The sequence below is a fragment of the Phyllopteryx taeniolatus genome, chromosome 7 (assembly GCF_024500385.1).
Source record: "Phyllopteryx taeniolatus isolate TA_2022b chromosome 7, UOR_Ptae_1.2, whole genome shotgun sequence".
In the NCBI taxonomy this organism is placed as follows: domain Eukaryota; kingdom Metazoa; phylum Chordata; class Actinopteri; order Syngnathiformes; family Syngnathidae; genus Phyllopteryx; species Phyllopteryx taeniolatus.
This window is the reverse complement of record NC_084508.1, coordinates 31292493-31307424: the sequence shown is the minus strand read 5'-3', so window position 1 is coordinate 31307424 and position 14932 is coordinate 31292493.

Sequence of the window (14932 nt, the reverse complement as noted above, 5' to 3'; positions counted from 1 at the left end):
AATTGTACTTGAATAAAATACAATTATTGCAATTGATTAGTTTCTATCTATACAGAATTTATTTTTGCATTGCGTCTCACCACAAAACTATAGACCTGTCCATACATACTGTACATGTAGCAACAGCTACCTTGTTGTATATAGCAGAGTTTATGGGTGAGGGAAGACTTGTGTCACTTTGATGGGAATGAGAACTCCTCTTGAAGTTGGCCATTCTTTGTATGTACATAGGCCTAAGTGTGCGTAAGTATGATTATACGTTTTAGAAGGTGAGTCATGGGTTAATTATGCTGTTAACTGTTGCTGACTCATGCACATCTCCAACAAGGTAATGGGAGGCAATGGGGCATACCTTGATTTCCAGACACATAAATACACATGTAAACACACACATTGTGAAGTCACATTCAGCTCAAGTATACAGAGATATAAAAGTGATTTAAGAATACACACCATTGTGAGTGCAGTTCAGTTATATCCTGTCAACCGATCGCTGACTTATGCATACATACACAGTGTCAGCTTAACCTACACAAATAACCACCCTTAAATATAAACTAAGCAAAAGCATAGACAAGACAGGTCTAAATATGGTACATTAGAAGTGAGACGATCGATAATTAGGGAAAATAATTGCTGACGGTGACTGGTTTTGTAATGCCGAGGTCATGCTCCTATAAATCAGTGTGGGAAAGAGTAAGCCCTGGCCAACTAAGCAGTATGAAATGTTATACAATTGTATTATTTATATATTATTGAGGATGCCATGGCCAAGTTGTTAAGTATGTTAAAGGTCCCATGTTTTGTCTATTTAGACCTCCATGGAGTAACTCTCAAACACAGAATTGGAATAACAGTGACTGTTTTTTCAATGTCTTTATGTCTCAAATTCTCTTTCAATTGACTGGTTGTCTTGGTAAGAAACACACTGCTCTTTGTGATGAAAATATCAATTACACCAAAGTTATGAATCTCTGGATAGGGCAATAGAGTTTATTTTGTCAAGGAGGAGATAATAATTGACCATGTCAAATGCCTTTGTGAGGTCAATAAATATTGAGCCTGTAGACATGCTCTTATCATAAGTGTATACATCATTTGTAAATTTAAATAGCGTAGTGGTTGTAGAGAAGTTTGGTTTAAAGCCAGATTGGAATGGAGATGAAATATTGAGGCGGCACGGTGGATGACTGGTTAGAGCGTCAGCCTCACAGTTCTGAGGACCGGGGCCCCGCCTGTGTGGAGTTTGCATGTTCTTCCCGTGCCTGCGTGGGTTTTCTCCGAGCACTCCAGTTTCCTCCCACATCCCCAAAACATGCATGAATTGGAGACTCTAAATTGCCCGTAGGTGTGAATGTGAGTGCGAATGGTTCTTTGTTTTGTTTGTATGTGCACTGCGATTGACTGGCAACTAGTTCAGGGTGTACACTGCCTCCTGCCCGATGACCCTAGTGAGGAGAAGCGGCTCAGAAAATGGATGGATGGATGGATAAAATATTGAAGTCCAGCACTGAGGAGCTACAGTTCATTGATGGAATCATGAATGCCAACATGGGGTGGCAATAGCTCATCTGTAAGGACTTGGACTTGGTGGTCTGCTCATCTGCTTGGCTACTGTTGAGGTGTCCATTGAGCAAGGTACACAGACATGGAAAAATCCATCCACCCATCCATCCATCTATTTTCAATACCATTTGTCCTCATTAGGGTCATGGCGTGAGCTAGAATCTATTCCAGTTGACATTGGGCAAGAGGGTGAGGGATCCTGAAATCGCAGAGCACATGTATAAAAACAATAATTTATACATGTGAACCACTAGTTCACCGTGCTGTCACATGGAAACATCATGGAAAATCCTAAACATAAACAAAGACTAAACAGCAAAACCAAGCATAAAGTTTAACAGAAGACATCAGTCCAAAATTGGTGGTAATAGAAAATACTTCATTATGTACACAGCAAAATCGAGTGCCAAAATAACAGTCTGTAATGGTCATATTTTGAAAAACAAACTAAAATGAAATAACTCTGTTTTCTTTTCATTTGATTGAAAGATGCATTTCATAATTGCTTGGATTAAGTTTTCCTTGGGTTTTGATGGAAATACAGGAAACAGTCCATGTGAAATGTAAACAGCAGTGTCTCATTCCTCTGCTTTAATTTAAATGTAAACCAAACTAGCCACTCCCCTCACACTCAAACCACCAAACTTGATGGTTTCTTAGTGTTCCTTGCCTTGGGCCACCCATTGCATCCCTCACTCTGTGGGTTAACAATGTAGGTTTGAGGAAGAAAAGGTTTCTACAGCATGTCACGTTTGCTGTCTGAAAGCAGGAGGCGCAGCAGGGAAGTATTCAGTGGAGATCAGGAGAATGCAGGACTCGACATTGACACACGCCAAGCCGCCATTTGCGGCTCCGTTTCCACCATGCCACTTTGGCGGGTTGAATCGTATTCACTTGTTTGTACTTTCTGCCTAAGCTGCAGTCTGTCTCTCATCCCATCTGCCTGTACGCCTGCCTCATTGAGTCCACACACACACACCTACACACACACACGCATGCACACAGGCAAGATTTAGCATTTATTTCATCATCGTGTTTCAGCATTTTTTTGTGTAATTTGCATCTTTGTGAACTAAACAAAGATATATTTAACTGTCAGCACCTATGTCCGTCATTATACAATATAATGCAGCGTTTTAAAGTTGTGTCAATTGTGTCTTTGTGATACATGTAAATGCAACTTCAATGTTGCGTATTCAAGAAGTCAGTCCCTGAACAATGCCTTCACTTACAAGTCAGACACATCAATATCAGAATCAGAATCATCTTTATTTGCCAAGTATGTCAAAAAAACACAAGGAATTTGTCTCCGGTAGTTGGAGCCACTCTAGTACGACAATAGACAGTCAATTGATACAGAATACATTTGAGACATAAAGACATTGGAAAAACAGTCACTGAACAATAAAATGTTGCTAGTAATCTGGTAATGCTGGTACAATTTATTTATTTTTTTGACTATTGTGCAAAAGGATGCAGAGCCCCCTAGCAATTAGAGTGCAATGACCATTCTACAAAGGGTGCAGAGACTTCAAGAAATGTATCCAGTTCAAAGTGACTAGTAGTGCGATAATCTGGGACAATGTCGATTGTGCAAATGTTGCAGATACTACTTGGTCGATTGTGCAAATGGTGCAGATGCTACTCAGGCACCTGAGTGGCCAGTATTGGTCAACAACAGATATGCAAATAGTGCAGCGTGGCGAGACTACTACAGTGAGTGCACGAGTAATGTACAACCCCAATTCCAATGAAGTTGGGACGTTGTGTTAAACAAATAAAAACAGAATACAATGATTTGCAAATCATGTTTGACCTATATTTAATTGAATACACTACAAAGACAAGATATTTAATGTTCAAACTAATAAACTTTATTGTTTTTAGCAAATAATCATTAAGTTAGAATGTTATGGCTGCAACATGTTCCAAAAAAGCTAGGACGGATGGCAAAAAAGACTGAGAAAGTTGAGGAATGCTCATCGAACCCCTGTTTGGAACATCCCACAGGTGAACAGGCTAATTGGGAAAAGGTGGGTGCCATGATTGGGTATAAAAGGAGCTTCCCTGAATTGCTCAGTCATTCACAAGCAAAGATGGGGCGAGGTTCACCTCTTTGTGAACAAGTGCGTGAGAAAATAGTCGAACAGTTTAAGGACAATTTTCCTCAACGTACAATTGCAAGGAATTTAAGGATTTCATCATCTACGGTCCATAATATCATCAAAAGTTTCAGAGAATCTGGAGAAATCACTGCATGTAAGCGGAAAGGCCAAAAACCAACATTGAATGCCCGTGACCTTCGATCCCTCAGGTGGCACTGCATCAAAAACCGACATCAATGTGTAAAGGATATCACCACATGGGCTCAGGAACACTTCAGAAAACCAATGTCAGTAAATACAGTTCGGCGCTACATCCGTAAGTGCAACTTGAAACTCTACTATTCAAAGCAAAAGCCATTTATCAACAATACCCAGAAACGCTGCCGGCTTCTCTGGGCCCGAGCTCCTCTAAGATGGACTGATGCAAAGTGGAAAAGTCTTCTGTGGTCTGACGAGTCCACATTTCAAATTGTTTTGGGAAACTGTGGACGTCGTGTCCTCCGAGCCAAAGAGGAAAAGAACCATCCGGACTGCTATGGACGCAAAGTTCAAAAGCCACCATCTGTGATGGTATGGGGCTGTGTTAGTGCCAATGGCATGGGTAACTTACACATCTGTGAAGGCACCATTAATGCTGAAAGGTACATCCAGGTTTTGGAGAAACATATGCTGCCATCCAAGCAATGTCTTTTTCATGGACGCCCCTGCTTATTTCAGCAAGACAATGCCAAACCACATTCTGCACGTGTTACAACAGCGTGGCTTCGTAGTAAAAGAGTGCGGGTACTAGACTGGCCTGCCTGCAGTCCAGACCTGTCTCCCATTGAAAATGTGTGGTCCATTATGAAGCGTAAAATACGACAACGGAGAACCCGGACTGTTGAACACCTGAAGCTGTACATCAAGCAAGAATGGGAAAGAATTCCACCTACTAAGCTTCAACAATTAGTGTCCTCATTTCCCAAACGTTTATTGAATGTTGTTAAAAGAAAAGGTGATGTAACACAGTGGTAAACATGACCCTGTCCCAGCTTTTTTGGAACGCATTGCAGCAATAAAATTCAAAGTTAATGATTATTTGCTAAAAATAATAAAGTTTATCAGTTTGAACATTAAATATCTTGTCTTTGTAGTGTATTCAATTAAATATAGGTCGAACATAATTTGCAAATCATTGTATTTTTTTTTTATTTATGTTTAACACAACATCCCAACTTCATTGGAATTAGGGTTGTATAATTGGCCTGACAGAAATGTGACAACAAACTCAAGACAGAAAATTGGCAGCATGTTGCAATGAAATTGTAAGTTAGCTGTTTAAAAAGTTAATGGCAAGAGGGAAGAAGCTGTTGGAATGTCTGTAGACAATACAACATGAAACGTAAAGTATCTGAGATGCCCGTGAACAAATACGTAGTAATTTAGTAACAATTCATTTTATCAACCGTACAACCACAATAATTCCTGAACAGGCATGTCTCTCACATAACTCACATATTCAAACCACAATTAATATGACTACTTATACGTTACTTCATGCTGCCATGCAGGATTTGATGGGGCCCATAAATTCACAAGTTAATGCCTTCATTAAAAAAAATGTTAACTGTTCCAACTAATGTATTTAGTCGTAATTTCAATTATAGTATCTTTTGAAAGCAGCTACACTGTTAAAATCTATAATCACTTGTATTCAGTTAAATAACCTGATGCGTTTGGATTTTAAAAAAAAACAAAAACTATTTTGTACTTTTTAATGTTTTCCTCAATATTTATTTTTAAGTTGTTTGCATTACCCGGTGGCTACAAACCTTTCAATAGGTAATAAATAGGACGAGTTATTTCATGTAGTTTGAATCATCTATCCATCCATTCTCTGAACAGCTTATCCTTTTGACGGATCACTTTAGGGTGTGCTGGAGCAACTGACTTTGGGTGAGAGGCAGTGCACCCCATGAACTGGTCACCAGCCAATCACAGGGCACACAGTGCCACCAGAAAGTATTCACACCCCTTCACGTTTTCCACATTTTGCTATGTTACTTATTCTAAAGCTGATTTGAGTATAGTCTTCTTTAAAAAAAATAATCTACATAAAATATCCCATAATGAAAGTAAAAACATATTTTCAGACATTTGTGCAAATTTATAAAAAAACTTAAACATTCAAACATATTCGGTGCATAAATATTCACACCCTTTGCTACGACACTCAAACTTAAGCTCAGGCACATCTGATTTCCACTGATCATCCTCCATGCTTCTACAACTTGAATGGAGTCCACCTGTGGTAAATTCCATTGATTGAACATCATTTGGAATGGCACACACCTGTCTATATAAGGTCTCATAGTTGGCAGTGCATATCAGAGCAGCAACCAAGCAATGAAATCTAAGGAATTGTCTGCAGACCATCCACTATGAAGCTTTTGGACACATAGTGGACTGTTTTCTAATTCTCATCGCAGAAGATGCCGACTGGGAAAGATTGCACTGGAAGCTAGCCCAAGACGGAAGTTGAAGGAGACTACTACAGTGGGAATTATCAATTTTTAATACCTTCTTATCTGTTTGCCATTTTACCACAGCATACTACTCATAATGTTTCTAATAGTAATCATTAACAAAAATAAATAGGCATACACATACATATACATTATACATATACATACATATATCCTAATGCTTGTTTTCCTTCAAAACTAAATTATTTCAGAGGGGAAAACATTTGATATACATACAAACTTAATATTGAAATAAACCCTAAGATTATAGAAAGGAAAACTGTCTATCTGTAATTATTTTCTTTTTGTCAACAGAAAAACTGGTTCACTTTAAAAGTAGATATTGTATATAATCAAGCTCTTGCAGGAAATCCTACAAGTTATTTTTGATTTGTGCTTCCCTTTTATGCTAATTCCTTCTTTAAGCCGTACGGGTTGTAAGTAGAATTTTATTTTGCAATGTAATCATCATTAGATGATAAAGAAATGTGGCCAGTGGCCAAATAGTATACAGTACGGACAAGTCAGCATTGTAGCTAACGTTTCCAAAACAACTAACAGTATTTAGCTGCTAAATTGTTGATAAACTATGGCTGTGCACGTCTAACATGTTATTAGCATAATGTTACAGCATCACTTCTGCCTACTACAGCATTGACATATACGATAGATACCTAAACTTCCTTAAGGTGATCGAAAATTTAATCTTGCATTCTTGTCGTTGGCTCTGCTGATCAGTGTCACGTAAAAAAAAAAAAAAATCACATCTGAGGGAAACGCAAAAGACAACATTGCGAGCACAAAAACAGAAGCGCATGGAAAAAAAAAACAGGCAACGCAAAGGCAAAAGTCTTCATCGCAAGCAAAAAAAATACATTTGGGCACGTTTGCGACTTAAAACGTTTTGCGTGAATCTTTTTGGCACATTTGCAATTTTAAAAGTTTTGTATGAATCTTTTTGACATAAATCTGATTTTATAATATGGAATAACATTAGCAATATAACTAATGGTGAAAAAAATCACATCCGGGGGCATTAGCTGTCACTCAAAACTACTTAGCCAGTGAGGACGCATTCCTCATAAAGCCCACCCACCCGACATGTTTGTGCCAAAAGTCACACACACAGACATGGAAACGTGCATGAAAAAAACTGAAACGTACATGAAAAAAACTGAAACGCAAAAGACAACATCGCGAGCACAAAAAACAGAAACACGCAAAAAAAAAAAACAGAAAACACAAACGCAAAAGTCATCCTCACGAGCAAAAAAAATAAATTAGGCAGGTTTACAATTTAAAAAGCTTTGTGTGAATCTTTTTGTCACGTTCGCGATTTAAAAAGTTGTGTGTGAATGTTTTTGACACAAATCTGATTGTTCCGGTATGAAGTTGGATGGGAGTTGGATTGGAACAAGAGCAGACTGAGGTGGAGGGAGTAGATTTAGTTGTTGTTGTTGTTGTTATAGCTATATTTAATGTAGTTTATCATTAATGATCATATTTACTCATTTTTTAACTCTGGAACAAATGCCAGAGTTCGTTTGTGATAGTTCAGTTTAGGAAGGGTAACATTCTTCCTGCCATGTAATTATTGTTACGATAGCTGAGTAGTCTTACTAGTTCAGAATGGTAATAAAGTCATCTTGGTCCAAGATTAACCTGAAAAAATGAATAAATAATTAAGACACAATAAAAGCTGAAGAAACAGACATAAGCTCTATTAACGTTCACATTATTGCAACTATTTTGGAATTAGTTGTTTAACTTTCATAAAACAGCATTTTTAAAACATTGCTATGGTAAATCTCTCATAGCACCCGCCATATTTTAACGTTGACGCCATAATCGCCAATCATCGTCAAGACGACTTGCCCGCCAATTACAGCAGCATTGGCCTATAATACTGTAAGAGACGCTTGGCTGGCCCAATCACGTCGCTTATACGTTGTAACCACAAATTAAGTGGACTAGGGTCGCAAGCTGCTGAAGCCTATCCCAGCTATCTTCGGGCGGGATGCGTGGTACACCCTGAACCGGTCGCCAGTCAATCACAGGGCACATAGAAACAAACAACCATTCGCACCGACGGGCAATTTAGAGTCTTCAATCAACCTAACGCGCATGTTTTTGGGATGTGGGAGGAAACCGGAGTGCCCGGGGAAAACCCACCCAGGCACGGGGAGAATATGCAAACTCCACACAGGCGGGGCCGGGGATTTGAACCGATTATGATGAATGCGTCCCCAGAACTGTGAGGCAGATGTGCGAACCAGTCGCCTCATTCATTTCTTTCTAATTCTAATGAGAAAGTTTCTTTTTTTTTCTTTTTTTTCCATGTTACTTTAGTGGCTCCGTACTAAACTGGATTTAAAAAACAAAATAAAAAAAACTGAAATCATTGTGGCGGCACGGTGGATGACTGGCTGGAGCGTCAGCCTCACAGTTCTGAGGACCTGGGTTCAAATCCCAGGCCCGCCTGTGTGGAGTTTGCATGTTCTCCCTGTGCCTGCGTGGGTTTTCTCCGGGCACTCCGGTTTCCTCCCACATCCCAAAAAAAACATGCATGAATTGGAGAATCGAAATTGCCCGGAGGTGTGAATGTGAGTGCGAATGGTTCTTTGCTTGTTTGTATGTGCCCTGCGATTGGCTGGCAACCAGTTCAGGGTGTACCCCGCATCCTGCCTGATGATAGCTGGGATAGGCTCCAGCACGCCCGCGACCCTAGTTAGGAGAACTCCACACAGACGGGGCCGGGGATTGAACCCGGGTCCTCAGAACTGTGAGGCTGACGCTCAAAACATACTGGCACTTAATGAGATGTATGTATGATACGAACCGGCGACCCTCTCGTTGTATGGCATACACTTACCCCCTACAATATGGAGTCCCAATATATGAAGCTTGCTGCTATACACTATTAAATTATTGTTAGAAGAGCAATTTGAAAAAAAATACAGTGGATATTATAAGTCTACACACCCCTGTTAAAATGCGTATTTTTTATTTTTTCAAAACAAGCCCAAGATAAATCATTTCAAAACTTTTTTCACCATTGATGTGACCTATAACCTGTAAAACTCAATTGAAAAAAAAAATGAATCTTTTAGAGAGGGGAAGAAAACATAAACAGCTGAGATACTGTGATTGGAGAATCGAAATTGCCCGGAGGTGTGAATGTGAGTGCGAATGGTTCTTTGCTTGTTTGTATGTGCCCTGCGATTGGCTGGCAACCAGTTCAGGGTGTACCCCGCATCCTGCCTGGTGATAGCTGGGATAGGCTCCAGCACGCCCGCGACCCTAGTGAGGAGAACTCCACACAGGCGGGGCCGGGGATTGAACCCGGGTCCTCAGAACTGTGAGGCTGACGCTCAAAACATACTGGCACTTAATGAGATGTATGTATGATACGAACCGGCGACCCTCTCGTTGTATGGCATACACTTACCCCCTACAATATGGAGTCCCAATATATGAAGCTTGCTGCTATACACTATTAAATTATTGTTAGAAGAGCAATTTGAAAAAAAATACAGTGGATATTATAAGTCTACACACCCCTGTTAAAATGCGTATTTTTTTTTTTTCAAAACAAGCCCAAGATAAATCATTTCAAAACTTTTTTCACCATTGATGTGACCTATAACCTGTAAAACTCAATTGAAAAAAAAAATGAATCTTTTAGAGAGGGGAAGAAAACATAAACAGCTGAGATACTGTGATTGGACTAGGGTGTAGTGGTGTCATATGATGTCTATGATGTTATATTAAAATGTTACGTTAAAGGCTACCTGTTCCAGCTGCATACTGTGTATGCCCATTGAAAATGATCACATTTAGTAGGCCTACAATGCAAATACATTCAACAACTTTGAAGTATTCTCCCCACCACCTCACAACATCAGTCAAGATCACCATTGATTAGAACCTCGTATGTTACTAGGTCACTATAACATTTTGTCAATAATAGACTAAATAAAACGAAAACTATAATTTTGCACAGTTAACTTACAAGTATTGCATATAGCAATAATATACACTCAGATAACATTTGGCTTAAGTCTCCACCCCTTTGCTCATAACAAACTTTCAGCTTACCTCAATATGCTTTTTCAAATTAGATGGCAAGTTTTTTTTAAAGGTATTTGCTGGTGGTACTTGGTTTCACAGTGTTTGCAGCGCATTAGAAAGAAGTTGTTTTGGCATCCAACCATTTTAAGGTAATGAAGTATTTGTACTTCATTTATTGACACCTCTGCAAGGGTGCACGCCCTCATATAACTGGGGATGTGGCTGTGTGCAGAATTATCCAATCACACTCAAACTCATGTTAAATGGGAGTCAGCGCACAACTCCCACTATTTAAAGTGCTTCTGATTAACCCCAAATAAAGCTCACGTTATGGTAGGCTTTTCTTGACATTTGTTTGCTTTCTAACAGAAGCCTGAAGGTTTTGTGCTAACACTGACTGGTATTTGGAACAGTTCATAATTCCCTAAAAGGCCCCAGTTCCAACAGAAGAAAAACAGCCGCAAATGATGATGCTGCCACCACTATTGTTCACTGTGGGTGTGTGTTATGTTGGAGTTGAGCAGTGTTATGTACTTTTGGAATTATGGCCAAAATTTTAAACATTGGTTTCATCGGACCACATGCATTTCAAGTCTGTTTTTGCAAAATGTAGTGGAGCTTGGATGCTTTTCTTCGTAAGATAAGACTTCTGTCTTCCCACCCCACCTTATAGCCCAAACATAGAGTATGAATAAAACAGAAGATTCTTATACTAAACAGTCAGTACTTGCCAGAACTTCGTGCAGCTCTTTCATTGTTGCTGTTGGCCACTTGGCAGCCTCTCTGACCATGTTTTTCCCCTCATCTTTTCATCAATTTTGGAGGGACGTCCAGTTCTTGGTAACCCACTTGATGACATATAATAGGAGGGAAACTCGTGGTGTAGTCATCCTCCCCTGACCTCAACCCTGTTGAGAACCTTTGGAGTATCCTCAAGTAAAAGATGAGGGTAGGAGGCAGTAGCAAAATATCTATGAGGTGGGAGGCAGTTCACATCTAAGCTATGGGAGGCTATTTTGATATCCTGCAAAGAAACCTAGGCAGAAAGGCTCCAAAAACCCCCAATTCTAATGGATGCAACAATTGTGAAGCTCTAATCAAATATGGAAGTCCAATTTTAAAATGTAACTTGACCTGTTAAGATGTTTTTGATTGAAATAGCTTTTGGTGTCAGTAAATATGAACTACGAATGCTGCAAATTCAACAAATTACTAGTTTTGAGGTCTTTACAACCTATAAAATGTCTTGAAACTCTGTTGTGTGTAATAATTTGGAACAGCGCATTTTATGTTTTTTTTTAATTTTTGAAAAAAATATTATCTTTGGGAGGTTTTTCCAAAAGCAATTACATTTATATAATTATACTCTAACGTTGATGACTTGAACATTTTGCTGACTGTCATTTACATTGACTATTTAGGAAAATCTGACAAAGTATCATTTGTACAGTACAATAACTTGGAAGGCAGTTTACAGTAAACAGTTTGAGTAACGTCGACACTCTGTGTCTGCTTTAGGGTCTGACCAGTCGCAGTTAGATACAATGAATTCCTCATTCATGTTCAAAACCATTACCGTAAATGTTGAGCGCTCAGTGACATTTAAAGAGTCCAAATTAAAGCACTTCATGATTCTGGATGGACTGTTTACAACAGAAAATCTCATGCTCTGAGTAAGCACTATATTTTTTCCTTTTCGTGTCCACAAACAGAATTTGTGTAGTTTTGTAAGTGTTTCATGGATGAACAGAAAATGGGTGGGAAAATGGATGGACAGATGGCCCGCTTATCCTCACTAGGGTCGCGGAGGTGCTGAAGCCGATGCCAGCTGTCTCCGGGTGAGAGGCGGACACCCTGAACTGATCGCCAGCCAATCGCAGGACACATATTCACAAACAACCATTCACACTCACATCTACGGGCAATTTAGAGTGTTCACTAAACCTACCATGCATGTTTTTGGGATGTGGGAGGAAACCGTAGTACCCGAAGAAAGCCCGCATAGGCACGGGGAGAACATACAAAAAGCCCGCATAGGCACGGGGAGAACATACAAACTCCACACAGGGGAGGCTGGATTTGAACCCCGGTCCTCAGAACTGTGAGGCGGATGTGCTACCCAGTCGACCACCATGCCGCCCTATATATATATATATATATATATATAAATAGAGAGAGAGAGAGAGAGAGAGACTACAAGAGCTAAAAATGACAATAAACTGAGTTAACGATTTGTCAGAAAGTAATAAAGGGAGAGAGAGACACTACAAGAGCTAACTGAATGAAAGAGTTTTGAGTTTTGGGGGTTTGACAAGGATTTATAGGCTTCAAGATGTGATATCTGGATTTTAGACAAGATGTAGAAGTTTATTATGATTAGGAAGCTCCTTAAAGCACAAAAAGTGTACGTTTATTTTTGTTGCTGCACAACAATGGATATCGTCATTTTGAGGAAAGCTAAAACTTGAATTACTGTTGTGTTGAAATTGAAGAATTCATATTGTAACTGTGAAAGAAGGTTTAGGAGGGTGGATGATAGCAGTGACACCAAAGAGCAACTTTCCAACCATTGTCATTTTAATATAGCTGAGGCTGTGTACGGGTTGGCGTTTCGAGCGATGTTTCACTCCTCGTCATCCCTGTTTTCTGTTTCACCTCTTTTCGCTCCTTCACTGTTGACTTTTGTTTACGCAGAAGTACCAGCTGAGCTCCACACTCCTCTCACAAAGGAGCACAGCTTGTGTCGCTCTTTATGTTAATTGTGCTTTCTTTGAACGTGCGCTGCACACGTCGATAACTCACTGCTTTAATCCCAACCTGTGTCTTGAGAGAAGAACATTCCGGTTTGCGTGCGTGTAAGGATTACCGGAAAGGGTCGCTGTAACAGTGTCTAATCTACTGCAGGCCTGATTTTCAGTGACTCTCTGTACTTTGTATGCATCAGTATAGAGAACATAATCAGGCTGCTCGACATCCCTACTATCGTTATGCATGGCATTATTAGCTCTAACAATAGAAGACAGCCTCTTGAGTGGCATGTAGCATGTCATATATACCCCAATTCATCTGGCTTGTGTGCCTCTATTACATGTTTCAGAGAAATAATATATACGGTATGTATATATATATATATATATATATATATAAAAAGGCGTTTATCTGCGCAAACAATCCTTTCATGACAGTATTTAATGGTGTTCAACATAAACACTAGTACATTCTTCCAGCAGCAACAATGAAGGCTGGCCCTCTCATGTTCACAACAGATAGGCATGAGTACTGACTGAGGATATACTTAATATAGGATTTGCATTCCCCCCAGCCTTTGTTTCACCAGTCTGTCAAGCACTTGCAGGTTAAGTGCAAACAAAAGCTTGTTTTGGTGCCCTGATCTCCCCCTCCCACCCACCTTGTTGCATGATCAACCGAGGGCCACAAGTTCACGGTTCTATCCTGCTGGTGAACCATGAGAAGTGCTCTTACACCAGGATGTTTTACATTTTGAGATATTGGGTGTGTCAGCAGGCTTTTGCAGTGTGAAAACCTCAGAATGACAGACAAAGAATTGACAGTGTGAGAGGGCCCGTCATCTCAGGCCTTATGCGGCTTAGTAGTTCCGCTGGTTCACGGTGGATAGTGTCGATGTAAGGAAAAGACAGATAGAACAGCATTAAAGTTGTAAGCAAAAATGAGTTAACGATTTGTCGTTGTCACACACACAGACGCAAGTACGAGTCATTATCATCATGACAATATAATGTTATTTTAACTAACACACTACAACTATAGACACACAGACAATAAAATAAAAAATATTTTGCTGAATGATGTTTTTAAGTGGCGGCACGGTGAACGACTGGTTAGAGCCTCTGCCTCACAGTTCTGAGGACAGGGGTTCAATCCCCGGCCCCGCCTGTGTGGAGTTTGCATGTTCTGCATGGGTTTTCTCCGGGCACTCTGGTTTCCTCCCACGTCCCAAAAACATGCATGGTAGGTTAATTGACAACTCTAAATTACTCGTAGGTGTGAATGTGAGTGCGAATGGTTGTTTGTTTATATGTGCCCTGCGATTGGCTGGCAACCAGTTCAGGGTGTACCCCGCCTCCTGCCTGATGATAGCTGGGATAGGCTCCAGCACCCCCGCAACCTTAGTGAGGAGAAGCGGCTCAGAAAATGGATGAATGGATGGATGTTTGTAAGTAATCTGTGGAATGTTCAGAATAAAATGTAAATTGCTGAATGCCAGATTCTTGAAAAGTATGTAAGTGGGGCCTAATACCCTTTGTTAATGCCAGTTATTTGGAATAACTCACAATAATAATAGTGTCATAAAAAATCCAAAGATAAAATAAAAAACTGTTAATCTTCCTTTAAACTCGCTTTTACGAGACGCCATGATTAGTGATGGTATGAACTCCAAGTACATTTGGAGTTACCACTTTATTTTGGTGTATTAAAATACTTAAGTGTATTCAAATTTAGCTATTAATTTAGCTACACACGTGCATTCAGTATACATTTGCATGTACACTTTAATAAACAGACTAACTTTTTTTAATGGTACCTGTACTGGTATCAATTGAAATATGTTTTCTCCCAGGTAGAAAGAAGCCTTACGTTGTGGTGGTTATACAATATACAGACACTCTCGGGAGACATTACAAACATAGACCACCCCTGGGAGCA